The following is a 17,167-nucleotide window of genomic DNA, read 5'->3' as shown; positions in this document are numbered from 1 at the left end:
AAGGCCTGGTTTTTACGCAAAGCTATTGAAATCTTATGCAGTTGATAATGCTTGCCTCCTTGCTTTTCATAAGCGTTTAGGCTAATTAAAGCTCGGTATGACAGAACTGCAAAACGAGTCGAGGTTCATCTGTTGAAAGGCTCTCTCTGGATCATATGCAAGAATAATGGCATGTTTGTCGGTCCATATATATTTCTCTACCATATTCGGAGACTTTGACTGCACGATTAGACTATTTCCGAACTAATTATGCATTTACATTCATATTTTTGTGACTTCTGAGCACCAAGGCGACTGGAGGCAAAGAAATTAATGCTTTTCAGGAGCGAAATGAGGCAGATGGTTTTGAGAAGTCATAAAAGTGAATCTGAAATGGGGGTCTGACTAGGGTTTTGTAGAAAGAAAGATCATTACTGACTTCATTTCCATTTTAGTGGCCAAATATGTTACTCCGATTACACTTTATATTAAGCAAGTACAAACACAAAAAAAAAATGAGCAACGAAGCCAACGGTTTAGAGTAACACTATATTAGTTGTATCTGAAAAATGTTGAGTGCCGAGGGGTAGGATTTGAATGATATTACATCAATTCCTGCAAGCTAATTAGGATTTGCTTCTGTTGACCCTTTAAGAATTAATAGTTTGAACTTTACCAGTAAATGTAGAGTGACTAAATGGAGTTCAGGGAAATTCAACAGACTTTAGATAGATGGAGTGATTCAATGATTTACCCTTCTCAAAAATTAGTTTTTGTTTATCATGTTGATACGTGGTCACTCACATGATGAAGATGACCAAAAATAAGCTTGTATTTGTCCTATTGAACACCTTCACATGTTGATACTCCATATATTAATAACCTCTATATATATATTAATAAAAAATCATGATCCCAACTTGGGTCAATTACAAATAGTAATAACCTCCATATTTTAATATTATAATCTCTATATATAAATAGAAATTAATGAAGTTGGATTGGTAGCTAAATGAAGTGTCTTGATTTGCGTCCATATGCATCTTGGCTACACATTCCGAATGCATGTGAATTCATGCCTACTGCATAGGGCTGAACAGAAACCGAACCGATAACCGTAACCGCACCGATAACCGTATAACCGAACCGTAACCGCACCGAACCGATAATCCAACGGTCGGTGACGGTTTTCATTTTAATAACCGTTATATCTACTGTTCGGTGTACGGTTTTACCCATAACCGCAAGATAACCGCACCGAAAAACCGATTAATAGGGACCGTCGATTAGTTTTTATCTTGATTAATCCTAGCCGTCTAGATTAAAGCCTACACCATATATATTTCGGAACCCTAATTTTTTCAGAAGTTTTCATCTCGTTCTCTTCTTCAGTTCTTCTCGGCTCTCGCTGGTCTGAAACCCCAGTCGCCTCCACCACCAGTAGAACCACCACTTTGATCTTTTAAACCACCTCCATCAAGAGCACCACCACCTCCTTGGCTCTATCTAGTAAGTAAATAGATCCCCTGTTCTATTTCTCATTCTCGTTTCGATTGATTTGTTTGTTTTTCAATTTCTAGGGTTTTTTTTTTAATTATTCTTCTGTTAGGACTTAGAGTTTCTTTCTTCGAAATGGTTTGCTTGTTGTTTTGTGTTTATCATCTTTTGTCAATTCTTATTTTTCTGATTACAGTCATGGGTTTTTTATTTTAGGTTTTGGTTGAGTTGAGGGGAGGAACTCAAGAAGGAGTTTGAAAGCTATTATCATTCAGTTTGAGTTAAGGGAAGGAAGGAGTCTGAATCTCTGATTACAGGTAACTACTAACTAGTTATCTACTCATGATGAAGGAGCTGTTGGTTAGGTTTTATTTATAGTTTTTGTTAGTAGTCTTGTCCAGTAGGAGAAGAAGTTGAATCTAGCTAGGGTTATATTTAAGATTTTGCATTGGAGTCCAAGAGGAGAGATCAAAGTTGGGTTCATGATTACTGGTTTGATTTTTGTCTCTGTATTCATTTAGTTGCAGAGGGTCGCTTTTGTTTTGTTGATCTTTCTTTTACTAGCTCCATTGTTATTAGTACTAGTAGTTCTGTCTTTGATTGAAACTATCTTGCATTTTCAGTATCTTGTAATTTTATTTCTTATATCTGTTGTGATTGAATGCAAGTAAAAGACTAAAGCAACAGCTGTGCAGTTGGAATTTGAGAAAGACCCTGGATCTGTAATTTCATTGGATTTAGGAATATGTTTTTAGGATGAACCCAACCTTGATACCAATGGGTGCAGCTTCAATTAGAAATTGATTCAAATTATGGTAATCAAGTTAGTTTCATTAACAAGTTCAGAACTAACTTGATTGTTTTAAGAAATATGAATGCTTGTATTAAGAAGTAAGAACTAACTTGTTTACCTTTGGTTGTTTGGCAGGGTAATGATTGGATCAAGTTCAGTTTTATTATCAAGCTGCAAGATGGCAAGTGCATCTCCCTCTCCATCCCCTGCAGCTGGGTCTACTGATGTGACACTGTCAATAACACCTCAAGTTGATGCTACAAATCAAGAAACACAAGCTATAGATCAGGCTACACAGGACCCTGCACATGAGGTTGTACCGAAGAAGAAGGGGAAAACTAGATCAAAAGTTTGGAATGACTTTGTAAGGCTCAGTGAAGAACAAGCTCAGTGTAAGCATTGTAAGAAGAAATTGCAAGCACATAGCAGAGGAAATGGCACTTCCTGCATGAAGACACATTTAGGCACATGCCTTCAGAATCCCAACAAGAAGCAGAAGGGTCAGAAGAATTTGATGTTTCCACCTCCAAGACCAGGACAATCATCACAACTGGTTGCTGTAAGTTATGACAAGGATATGTGTAGAAGAAGATTGGCTGAGTTTGTCATCATAGATGAACTTCCATTTAGAATTGTAGAAGGAGAAGGGTTTAGAAGATACAGTGAACAGTTGGAGCCTAGATTCAAGGTGCCAAGCAGGATGACAATTTACAGAGATCTTTTAATCATCTACAAAGATGAGAAAGAGAAGTTGAAGAAATACTTCAAGGAAAGTAAACAAAGAGTCTCTCTCACAACTGATACATGGACTTCTCCAAACAACTTCAATTATATGTGTGTGACAGTGCACTTCATTGATATCCATTGGAAGCTTCAAAAGAGGATCATTCTGTTTTGCTTGATCAAGGGTCATACTGGAGTGGATATTGGGAAAATGCTTGAGAAATGTTTGCTGGATTGGGGGCTAGAAGATCTTTTTGGTGTGACTTTGGACAATGTCAGTGCAAATAGTGTGGCAATTGAGTATCTTCAAACAAGTGTCATCAATTGGACCGGAGCAAAAGTGAGATCTCAGTACATGCAGGTATAATTACTTTTCTTGGCTCTATTCTTTATAATGTACTTGTTGCTTTGTGCTTGTTGTATATCTTTGTGCTTGCAACTGATTCTTTCATTCTGTTATTGTTTGATGAACTAGCTAGAAAATAATTCTTTGATGAACTGTCTGTGCTTTTATTGTTTCATTCCTGCCAGGTAAGGTGTGCTGCGCATGTTCTTGCGCTTGTTGTCAAAGATGTTGTGATGTTGTATCACAAGTCCATTGGAAGGATCAGATCAGTTATCAAGTTTGTTACCGGCTCTCCCTCTAGGTTGGCCAAATTCAAGGAATGTGCTGCTCTCGAGAAGATTGATTGTAAGAAGATGGTTTTCCTAGATGTGAAGACCAGGTGGAATGCTACGTATCTGATGCTTGATGCTGCCATTCCTTATGAAAAAGTCTTTAAGAGGTTAGAAAGAGAAGATAGGAGCTTTCGAGATAAGTATATTTTCAAAGAATCTGAATGTGAAGCTTTGCCTAATACTGATGCTGATATTGTTGTAATTGATAATGAAAAATATTATCATAGTTCATCTAGTGAATCTGAATGTGAAGTAGATGTGTCTAAAAAGAATAATACTAAGAAAAAGAACAAACCTCATCGTCATCATGCTCCATATGCTGCAGACTGGTCATATGCTAGGTGTCTTGTTAAGTGTTTGAAAATCTTCTTTGATGTTACTGTTAGGTTCTCAGCTTCAGTTCAGGTTACTTCACATGAATTTCTTTGGCAGTTGGCATTGATACATGAACAGTTGGTTCGTCTTAGAGCTATAGGAAACCGAGATCCTCATATTTCTAAGATGGCAGAAATGATGTTTAAAAAGTACAACGCATATTGGGGGGATTATGAAGATATGAACTCTGTGATGTATTTTGTTAAGTTGCTTGATCCTCGAGAGAAAGAATCTGGTTTGAAATTTGATCTTGAATGTTTGTATGAGCAAGATGATTTTAGGGTTACGACTGTTTTGAAAGCTGTGAAACAAGATATGGGAAAACTTTATGATGAGTACAACAACATGTATTCAAATGCCAATGCAGAGGAAGGTGACATCATTACTTACCGTTGATCATCATTAGTTCATTACTAATATTGCTTATTTATTTTTTTTATCATCATTACTTACTATTGATTGTTCTCATGTCTTAGGTACTGGCTCAACATCTGCTGCTGGTGTTGATGACATGGTTGTTTGTGTGCAAGAAGAGAACATTGAGGATATGCTTGAGTCGAGGAAGAAAAGGCGAAGAATGAATGTTCACAATACTCATCCAAAGTCAGAGCTTGAAAGGTATTTTCTTGATGACTGTGAAGCATCTACCAAGGAGTTTGATATTCTAGCATGGTGGCAGGCTAATAGTACCAAGTATAAGGTATTTGCTTAATCAACTCTTTTAATAAATTTCTTAAACTAGCATGGTGGCAGGCTAATAGTACCACGATCTTGGTGATGCTTCATTTTCTTAAACTCTTTTAATAAATTTCTCCATTTGTCAGTACACATACTTGGTGATCTCAAATTTATTAATAATCTTGTTTCTGCTCTTTTCTTTGGAGGTCTCATTTCATGATCAGACCCACTACTGTCAGCTAAAACCATTTGCTGTTGTGGTTGTTTAAGGTACTATCACTAATGGCAAAGGATATTTTAGCAATACCAGTGTCCTCCGTTGCTTCGGAATCTGCATTCAGTACTGGAAAACGCATTCTTACTCCATGGAGAAGCTCGCTATCTGCCAGGACAGTTGAAGCACTTCTCTGTACGCAAAGCTGGTTGCAGAAACCTATCTCTCTTGATTTCCTATGTGATTACGTACCTGATGATAATTCCAACATTGAAGATGGTAATGGAATCCCTTCTCTTTTGACCTGAAATTTGAATGAGTGTATCTTCTTTGCATTCTTGTTGTTTTTCTTCTTATCTGTTAGTTTCTCTTATCTTATTTCTTCTTGTTTTTCTTGTTGCAGAAATTTTGGGGAAGGATGAAGATTAAGGAGATTGGCTTGAGAGATGGATGGACTGCAGTCTTTTAGCTTTGGTTAACTTGAGAAATGAAGATCAAATGGATGACTGCAGTCTTTTTATGTTATTAGCAACATCGTTTTCTTTTAACTTTCGTTTCATCAGACTTTGGTTATCTTTTAGAATTAAGACTTTGGCTAACTTGTTTGTGAACTTCAACTTTGGTTATCTGTAGACTAAACTTGTTTGTGAACTTCAACTTTGGTTATCTGTAGACTAAAGAGTAAACCTATACAGGTGCAGGGTATAGGTGAAAACCGAACCGAACCGAACCGTAACCGAACAGTATCGGTGCGGTTAAAAACCGAACCGAATACTGAACAATTCGGCTACGGTTTCAATTGTGATAACCGCACCGAACACGGTTAGTTGAACGGTTTTACCTATAACCGCACCGAACCGAACCGTGTGCAGCACTACTACTGCATGATCAATTCATATTCCCACCGTAAATGAGATTTTTTTTTAATAGTGGCAAACGCAAATGCAAAAAGAAAAAAAAAAGAGAAAAAGATTATGAAAAAGATACAACAATGGACGGATCATTTTAGCTAATCTTTAACATAAAATCATGGGGTGCATTTTGGTTCTATTCAGATGCATCTTGGACCTAAAATAATATGGACCTTGATCAATTCGTGGACATCAGTTTGCCTCCTTCACCGTCTATATAAGAGACATTTCTTATTTAGTCCAGTAATTCCGACCCGTGTTACTGGCTAGTCCAGAGGGATAACACATTTATCGGTTGGTCCAATAAAGTTTAAACCTGCCTAAAATTACCTATCTACCCATAGACACGTTAAAAGTAATTTTCAGTTTCATTTTCGATTCTCTCTCTCTTGTTTCTTCAGTTACAGAACCGCTCCTTTAGACATTCAATTTCTTCTTTACCAATCACTTCTATCTCTTCTTTCTTCTCAATCAAACTCATCTGAAAAACGATTTCGGAAATCATTAATTACAGAAAAATCATCAGTTCCTGACCTAATCAATTACATAAATCATCAGTTCCTAACCTAATTTTTATTCATTCAATTGAAGAGAAAAAATGGTTAGAACTATCAAGCGGACAATTACAGAAGAAATCGTAGAAGAAACCCAGGTAAAAAGAAGAAGAAAAAATGTTGATGATTCACCAACACAATTCTCCCCTGCTGCTAAATCTCCTACAACAAGGAGTATGAGTAAAGTTGGTACTCCGTCACGAACAAATGTTCCTCAGGTAGAAGGTAAGCAAAAATCAGAAGAAAGTAAAGCCTAATTTTGTACTTCATATTGACATGCAATACTTAGAAAACTGTTGTTGAATTTCATATTGACATGCAATACATATCAATATGTAATGCTGATGAAAAACTGTAGATATGTAGTGATGCTAAACTAATATCCTACATATGCTCAATAGAATCACTACATCTCTGTATGTAGTGTTTGTTTTACATGTTTTCAACTGTTGTATATGCAATTTACTCTTACATATTGACATGCAGTGTGTGTTTCTATGCTCAATGGAATCACTAAATATTTGTATGTAGTGTCTGGTATACATGTTTTCATATGTTGTATATGTAACTTGAGACAACATATTGACATGCAATGTGTGATTCATATGTTTTTTGTTCAATAGAAACACAACATCTCTGTGAGTCATATGTTTTACATGTTTTTCATCTGTTGTGTATGTAATTTGACACAACATATTGACATGCAATGTGTGATTCATATGTTTTATATATGTACTACATATCAATATGTTGTCTGCAATTTGTAGTTATTGATATGTAATGATAGCATCTCAAATTGATATGTGTGCTACACATTATTATCTGCCTGTAATACGTAATGTGTACAAAACTTTTGGTTTACAAAAACAGCAAAAACCAAAGGAAAGAAAGTAGCTGCTTCTCCTGAAGCAAAAAGCAAAAGAAAAACAGCAGCAGCAACTACTAAAGCAAAAGGAAAAACAGCGACAACGGCTGCTACTCCTTCACCACCAGCAAAGGGGGACAAAGCACTTGTCCTGAGAGCTGCTACTCCTTCTCCAAAAGGAAAGGGAAAAGAAAAAAGGGGGAAAGCAAAAGCGCTCCTGAAAGAAGGTTTGTAATGTTAAAACTGAAGATAATTCTTAATAACGAGGGGGCGCTGCCCCCTCGACCCCCGTAAATTGTGGTTCATATGTAGTTATCAGTATGTAGTTATAAAATTACCAGTATGTTGTGGTATTTTATATGTAGTTGTTTCATGTTCATGGTAGATACATTAAATACATATTTGATATGGTGTAGGGGAAGAGAAGGGGAATAAAGCAGTTGCCTTGAGAGCTGCTACTCATTCACCAAAAACAAAATGGGGGAAAGCAAATGTATAAGGTATGTAGTACAACTACATAGAAGAACAAAGCGTATGAATAATATGTATCCTTAATAACATATGTTTATGAGTATGTAATGATGCATTGTTGTGCTTGTTTTTGGTATTAAGTGTTTTTACATTTTTACTATATCAAAGCAGATACATATGCCATACGTACTATTACAAATCGATATGTAGTTAAAATAATACGTAGTGGTATCTACTATTATATATCAATATGTAGAGGTAAATACTTATATTCTCATAACATATTACATATCAATATGTAGAGGTAGATACTTATATTCTCGTATGTACTGTTAATAATATGTAGTTTCAAGACTTGGTAGATATTACAACTACATATTGATGATGTAACTACATATTTGATATACCATATTGATATGTACTGTATTAGTTTTTGGTTCTTGTTATTACGTAGGTGTTAATAAGCGTAAGAAAGGAGCTGGAAAACCACGAAGTTTATACCGTGGCGGTTTCAGGGGCTTGTGGGGGCTTGCGAAGACTATTAGGACCACTAAGAAGGCTATTGCGAAGTCCACTGAAAACCTTGAGTTGAGTGAGTTGCAGCTGAAGATGATTTCTGAAGCATCATTCGGTAACCTGTTCCTAATGTTTTGGTACACAAGATTTGAGTTGGAACATTGGTTGAAGATTGAAGATGCAATGACGAAAATGTTACGCTGTTACGTTAGGGGTCAAGATCCAAACAAGCTTAGATTTGTCTTTAAAAGGCATGGCCAACCGAATGAGCTAGTATCCACACCAGAAGAAATGGCACTTATTTATGGGATGCCGAAAATTCCAAATAGGGAATATCTTGATTATAGGCTTACAAAAGTCAATAAAAAAAGTGGATGGCGTGAAACAGAATTTTTCAAAAGGACTTTTCCTACTGATATGAAAGCTGGTGATAAAGTGACTAGGCCAATGATTGTGAAGGCAATCTTGAATATCCTTAAACGAACACCAATTAATCTGAAAAAGAAGAAGTCTGATGAAGAGTCTCTGCAAAGCGTGGGTGATCAATGAAATGAAGATTCTGAAGAAGACGAGGAAGACGAGGAAGATGCCGAAGATCTTGTTAGGCTTATCTGCTTGTATATGTGCACTTCATTATTTTTCGCTACAAGTGATGCAAACGCTTTGACTGAAAAATATATTGGTTTCGTTCTTGATCTTGAGAAGGCTAAGAATATTTCATGTCCTGACCTCATCCATTCTCATTTAGAGAAAGAGCTGAATGAAAACGTGGAATCCGTAGAACGCACAAATGGTTGTGCTATTTATTTGTTGGTAAGAATCTATTTATTTGTTTATTCTACTTCAAAATGTTTTTGTTTTATGTGTTTTCTACATTTTGATAGTATATCTAATACTGCATATCAATATTTTGCAGCCATGGTTTGAGGAGCATACCCATTTGGTGGCGCCCGAGGATATAGTGACAGAACCTGCAGGAATGTATATGTCAAGAGTGGCTAGGTGGAATCATACAAAGATATGTGCTGAGTTCCTAAAGGATATTGATCTTTCTGAGTATCAGGTAAACTTGCCGTACATATTTTGTCATAATAAAAATATATATTGATAATATGTAGTAGTTAACTAATACATGTTTTTGTTAACTAATAAAAATATATATTGATATGCTAATAACTAATACATATTGATATGCTAATATGTAGTAGCATATTGATAAGTACACGTAGTTCGACATATTGATATGTAATTATTAGCATATCAATATGCTACTACATATTAGCATATCAATATGTATTAGTTATTAGCATATCAATTTGTGGTGATACATATTGATATGTAGTTATTAGCATATCAATATGTAGTTCTCCCTGTGTATCTAATACAGAAAGAACTACGACATGTTTTTTTTTGGTAATATCTAATATGTAGTTGTTTTTTTACATTTATTTGATTTGTACCAGTTCCATGTTGATTTCAAAGATGAGATAACACACGAAGAAAGACAAATCCTTAATCGTATTTCAAGAAGGATTCAACAGGAAGCAAATGATGATGCTTTTTGTTTAGATGAGAATTTCGAATCGGAAGAAGAGAAAGAACAAGAGGAAGAAGAGAAGGAAGAAGAGAAAGAAGAAGAGGACTCGGTATTGGGGGGAGAAGATTGGAAGATTAAATACGATGATTTGAGGAATACAATATCTTCCAAATGGAGTGAATTCAACACAATGCAGCAAGAGGGCGAACCGGTTGACGCTTCAAAGCTTGAGTTCATGTTGCATGATATTTACCGGAAAGCTTTCCCTTTGCAGAGAGAAGCCATCCAGGAAGATTATGTTAGCTTGGGATGTACACCTACTCCAAGAAACCCCAATGAAGAGTTGAATGTGGACCAAATAGTTGAGAACGAAATGCAAGGTTCTCCGGAAGATCAAACAGATGCTAATGTCAACATTCCTGAAGTTGGTTTGTCAACACCGAAAGATCAAACTCATGTTAATGCAACCTCTGAGGTTGAATTGTCAACAACTTCAGTATTGAAGTTCCATGATGTTGAAGTTCCGCGTTCTGAGGTTAAAAATTGGGCCAAATCTAATTTGGAGGAAAAAGTCAAAGAGATACAAGAGAAAAAGGGGAAAGAAAACACACAGGTAAGTAGCATATTAATATCTATCTGTGACATATCAATATGTAGTGGTATCTACCATTACATATTGATATGTAACAGTACATTCTTGTATATCACTATCTATCTGTTACATATCAATATCTATCTGTTACTTATCAATATGTAGTGGTATCTACCATTACATATTGATATGTAACAGTACATTCTTGTAGTGGAACATATTTATATGTAACAGTACATTCTTGTGGTGGTAGACATAGCAAAAACTCAAGCTAAGTAGGTTTTTGTTGACAGTTTGAATTGATTTTTGCAGGTTGATCAACTTGAAGTTAGGCAGGAAGCAGCAAAGGAGTTGCTTACAACTATGCTAGAAACGAAGTCTTCAGTTGTAGTTAATTCGCAGAAATTTCCAGAGTATAACGCCGGATTGGCGGCGGAAGAGTTTCATTTGCTGGATGTACCTTTGTTTACTATGATGTCGAGTTTGGAACACATTGAAAAGCTGTCTATGCCAGACTTTATAGAAATGGCAAACTCTGGCATTTGTGTTTATGTCGAAGAGTTTGCAGACCTCCTTCCAGATAACAACGATGGTCTTTTTGGTATTAACTTACGAGAACAATTTGATAATCTGTTTGGAAGAGATTTGCGGCCTTTACAAATTCCACAAGAAACAACTGAGAAACAAGAACCCATTGAACCGAAAGATGCAGGTGAAGTTACAGGTAAGCAACAAGAATACATACCTACAACCAGTTCAAAAAGTCATTTGGAGGTTGCATCACAAGATCCTTTGGATGTTTCATCACAAGATGTTCTGGATGTCCCCTCGCAAGATGTTTTGGAGGTTCCATCACAGGTGAATGATATGTACTAAAAATCTCATTTTGTGTAGTTAATATTACACTACAAATCACTACATACTGATATGTATATCAGTATGGTAGACTAGAAATCACTATACCATACAATCATATACCACTACATGCTTTCAAAAATGATTAGGTGATGTAACTATGTTTTATGCAATATAGATATTTACATATTTTTTTATGTTGATTAAAAATGCAGGAACAGTTTAGCCCAAGCCAGAAACAAAAAATGGTAAAAGTGAACAAAAAGCGTGCTACAAAGCCCGAAAAGCAGCAGGTAACAACACCCACCAGACTTGTTACTCGTTCCCATCCTGCAAAGAAGGTAGATGATATATATGAGAGTGTAAGTAAGGTCTCACCATCATATAAAGGACCGAAAGCTGCAGCTGCAGAAGCACTACCACTAAACAAAAAGAGAAAGCTTAAATTGCGCAAGTATTTCCGGAAACTGACTAAATCACCATTCTATAATGACATGAACGACATGAGTACTCTTTCCACATACATCAATAATGCAAAAAATCTTAGGTGAGTTCTCAATTGACACTTTTATATTGATATGTACTATTAGTTTGTGTATGCACTTTTGATATACATACATATTTGTATAAAAAATACTGAGAAAGACATATCAGTATGTACTGTTACACAAAGAATACTAACCTTTACGTCGTTTATTTTCTAGCTCAATTGCTTGGAGAGTGGGAGAAGGTGGTCTTTGTGTAAGTGGAACTACAGTTGATGACTTGGTGCAGAACGATTTATTAGAACAAGATATTCTCAACTACGCACAATACAAGCTTAACACCAAATTTCATAATGAGCAACCGTTGCACGAAGTATACAGGAAATACTTGCATGTGTTGCATCTGGATCCGTCCGCTTGGGTAAGTTGTTATCTTACACTGCATATTTACTACAGCACATATTCAAAAATTAAAAAAGTATGTAGGGGTAGGTACACTACATATCAATATTGCATAAAACAAAATTAGATATAAACTATTTCAAGTACATCCATGCTTTCAGTACAATGTCGAGTTCCCGGATAACCTCAAAGGAGCAGCACATGATTCTGTTTACAAACCAATATTGGCGATGGATGAAAGTATCAAGAAGATTCTTGTACCAATGTTCCACCACAATATTCATTGGATGCTACTTGAGTATGACTGCGAAAAAATGGTGTTCAACCACTACAATTCTTCTAAGGCTGAATGGGGAGGTATTTGTTATCCACACGCCTGCAAAATGGCAGATTACATGTACGTACCTATCAACGTGTACTTGATGGAGAAGAACAAAGTAACAATGAATAATGTAATAGTGAATGAATGTGAAGCACCTCAACAAGGGGGATCGCCAGACTGTCTACTATTTGTGATGCATTTTATGAAGATGATGTCAAAAAGAAAATATGTGGGAGTGCCTTTGGGAGATGATGAAGAAGTGCAAGCGAAGATTCGTAACAAAAGGGTCCCGTTAGCATGCAAATTGCTGAAAGCATCTCCACCGGAAATCAGTTGGCAGATGACACAAAAATAGTCTTACTTGCTAAAAGTAATCTGACAGTACATATCACTATTTACCTATTTTCTTTTCTTTTTATTCTTGGTTTCATTTCGTTTCATGAGTTCAAGAATGTTCAAAAACATATATCTAATATGTAGTGATTTTTAATTTGAATTTGGGTTTAACTTTAATGTAGTGATATTTCAATTGGGTTACTTAAACATGATTTTGTGTTGTTGATACGAGGGGGCGCTGCCCCCTCAAAAGATGGTGAGATGTTCTAAATAATCTTAGTGGAAGATGGTTAAACCACAAACCAGTACATATTTAATTGTTTTCTTGTTACAAACATCTAGTATGGTTACACTACAACCACTACATATCAGTATGTAGTGGTAGATACTAACACTACAATACTGACATGTAATTTCAGTATGTAAATACTTCACTACTGGTGATAGATAATGACATTTTGATAGACTTAAAAACATATTTCATTATTCGAAAATAATTACAATAACTACATTTTGATAGACTTATAATGTTTCAAAAACCAAAAGATGTTCTAAGAAACAACAAAAACAGTATTTTCAGTACACTTGTAATGTATGTACTGTAAATGAAATACTTATTAACCAAATTCAGTTGGTACTGACAAAATCAAAAAGAAAAACGGTAGAATAGAACAAGGGCTAGAGGAAAGAATTGTGGAAAAGGAATCTGGCAACATCATCGATATAACATTCTGCTGCACGTTCAAGCCTGTGATAAAAGAAAAAGAGAAATCAGAACACTACTTGCTTAAAAGTACATTGTATTGTATCAAACTTACTTAATTAAGACATTAATATGTATCTGACTGAAATACATACCTGACACAAAATCATTCTTCAGAAAGTTCATCCTGCCTGGTGGAGACCTAATTACTTCTGCTGGGAGAACGATATCATCTACGTGATACTCATCGGGCCTGTGAGAAACAAACAGTATCATATAAATGGAATGAACCACAACTACATATGAATATGTACACGGTATATTGTTCCTGAAAAACAAATATAAAAAAATATAGTGGTATCTAACATTACATATCAGTATGTAACATCCATATGTAAGTAGGTTTATGTTGACAGTTTCAATTGCTATTACATGTGTAAGTGGTATCTACCATTACATATTGTTATGCAAAATATGAAAATGTACTGATTAAAGACACATACCTGTCGTGGTTAGGAACGGGTCTAATAGCTATTGAATATAGCTTACGAAAAGTGGTAACTTTGAAATAATCTTCAACGTAATCAAGAATCCTTCCTCTAGATCTAGTAATAGCTGCAGTAGCGTGCGAGCATGGAAAACCATAAACGCGCCATCGTTGGCAAGTACAAGTTTTTCTCTCTAGATCTACCATATGAGATCTGCACAGTACATATTCATGTGTTATTTTTCAATACACCTAATATACACAGTACATATTTATATGTTCTCACAGAAACATGGTACTTAAAAAAAAGAAAGAGAAAGTAAATAACATTCAAATGATAGAGATTAGGGGTAAACGCTAACCTTGGAGAATGCACTTCATAACGATTAGCATCTGACTGGCTAACTTTCCAGGGACGGCCAATTTGTATGTGTAGTTCAAGAAAGGCTTGATACGTAGGGTTTAGCAGTTCTGGGTCCATCAAGAGACTCTCTTCACGACGTTCTGACATCATTTCCATCATACGTATTCTAAACGACAAGGGGATAGAAAAGTATGTTATACTAAAAATATACGTAGATTAACAGAACATATACGCTAATACTGTTACAAAAAGAAAACTAATATAAGCTTGTACTGTGACTAAGAAAACTGATACAAACCTGATCGAGTCAACGAACGCACACGCAGGTAATTTCTTCTCTTTGTTAATCCAGCTATTGAACGATTCAGCAACGCTAGATGAAGTGTAACCATAACTACAACCCTTGAAGAAAGCATTGGACCACTTTTCTTTTGGAATGTTGCGGCAGTAGTCAGCAACCCAAGGCCTTCCCAAATTAACCATTTCTTGAAGACCTTCCTCGTATGTTGCAGGAGAAAGAGCATATGTCACCTTTCGGAAAGCATCAGTCACTTCCTTATACTTTTCGTCAGACTTTGCGATAGGTAAGTTTTTGTCCAAATGGAAGTAACAATATCTTTGATGAGAATCAGGGAACTCTTTGGGAATATATTTAACCAACCCTTCACCTCGGTCAGTCATAAAAGTGATTGGGCGATCATCATTCAAAGCCTCCTTCAGTTTCTTGAAAAACCATTCCCAGCTGATATTGTCTTCACCAGGTACTAAAGCAAACGCAAGCGGATAAAATCCTGCAAAAAGGAATTACTAGTTATGTTAAGCAACTAATATTGACACTACATATTGACATGCAGTTGGTTTACCTCTTTGTTGATATGTGAAAACCTGACACTACATAATAACATGTTAAGCAACTGATTGACACTACATTTTCACATGCAGTATGGTTTATCTCATACTCTGTAAGGTCAATATGTAGTATGTAGTATGGTCAATACTCATTGTCAGATAGTGAAGTAAGGTCAATATGAGTGATCTAACTACCAGACAATACATATCAAAAAAAAAAAGAACCAGTTACCTTGATTGCGATTAAGACATGTTGCTGCCGTGAGACCTCCTTTAAAAGTTCCAGTGAGAAATGTACAGTCACAGAAAATCATGGGACGACATAGTTTATATCCCTCTATACAAGATCCAAAGCAAACAAAAAGTCTATTGAATCTTTTTGTAGCATCATTGAAATCGAAATCAATAAATGACCCAGGGTTTGTTTCCCTAACAACATTCACCCACCAAGCAAGATCAGTGTACGACTTCACATCATTACCAAAAATCTGTTTATGCGACAACTCAATTGCATGATATGCGTGGTGATACTGGATTTCAATGCCACCACTAACTTTAAGATAATCTATGATCTCTGCTGGTGTTATGCGAGGGTTGTGCCTGACCATCTCATGAATTAGACTGTTCATGAGTTTTTTGTAACTCTTGGATTCTTCAACATATAACCACCGCCACAGGTGTGCCTTCCCACATATTCCTTTATCTTAAAAACATCAATAGAACTACCAATGGCAGTTGCGTGAAGCTTCCATGAACAACCTTTCACACTACATACGGCGGTGAATCTCTCAAGGTCATTCTTCTTCTTAATTACCTCATATCCAGTTCTCATGCAGTATTTTTGGCATGCTATACGTACGGCATCAACACCACCACAGAATAATTGATCTGTATCATCAAAAATCTTATCCCAACCATCTGAAAAAAACACTCTTGACGCTTTTTTACCTTCTTTCAAATAACTATTCTTTGCACTGACAACTAAGTCTGCATTACTGTCAACTTCCATACGCCTAGACGCGCTATTTGAAATTACATCCACGTGCAAATCAAAGAAAGCTGATTGCTTTGAAGAATGTAATGCAGAGATGCCCTGGAGTGTTACATCGGCAAGAATAGGAACTATCGCTTGATTCTGGAAATAGTTAACCAGAATAGTCGATGGAGTCAACCAGCTCCACATATTACAGATGCAAAATTTCAAATCCTCTAAAGTTGAAAACGATGTAACCTCATATGCAAAATGATATTGCTTATGGTATACATGAGAATAGATGGAGAAGTCTGGTTTGGGAGCAACGTCAGACATGTTAACCCTGTAAATGATCCAAAAATTAACTAAGTCTCTGAATGGATATAAGTTATACATATTGATATGTATTGGCATCTACTGTATTGCACGATACATACTAAGAGCGCAGGCTATATGTAGTACGTATTGGTATGTAACATGTAGAATAACTAAGTCTCTGAATTCCTATACGTTATACATATTTATATGTATTGGCATCTACTGTATTTTAGTAAGATATATTTGCAGGCTATATGCAGTACGTATTGGTATGTAACATGTAGAATATATTTTACAACATATCAATATGTTTTGAGTTTCATCTTCTATAAATAGAAGAACTGCAGCTATATCAAAAACAGAATACAAAATTACTACACGATCTATCTAACAAAACAAACCTATATCAAAAAATACAGTAAAACAAACCTATATCAGATTACAAAGAAACTAAAACAGAACAGCAGCAGAGAAAAGGTGATTATAGTAACATACATTGTTCGAATCTGAGATTAACCTAATTCGATTTTAAGATACCTAATTGAAACACACAAAAATCACAATGTAAATCGAACGGAAACTGAATTGAACAATATAAATCATCACAAAACTGAAATCATAAAAGAAAGATAACAATGTACATCATAGACAACTATTCTGATAGAAATCGGATCAGAATAAACCTAATTA

Source organism: Papaver somniferum, chromosome 9 (genome assembly GCF_003573695.1).
Source record: "Papaver somniferum cultivar HN1 chromosome 9, ASM357369v1, whole genome shotgun sequence".
Taxonomy (NCBI): domain Eukaryota; kingdom Viridiplantae; phylum Streptophyta; class Magnoliopsida; order Ranunculales; family Papaveraceae; genus Papaver; species Papaver somniferum.
Note: the sequence above shows the minus strand (reverse complement) of the source record.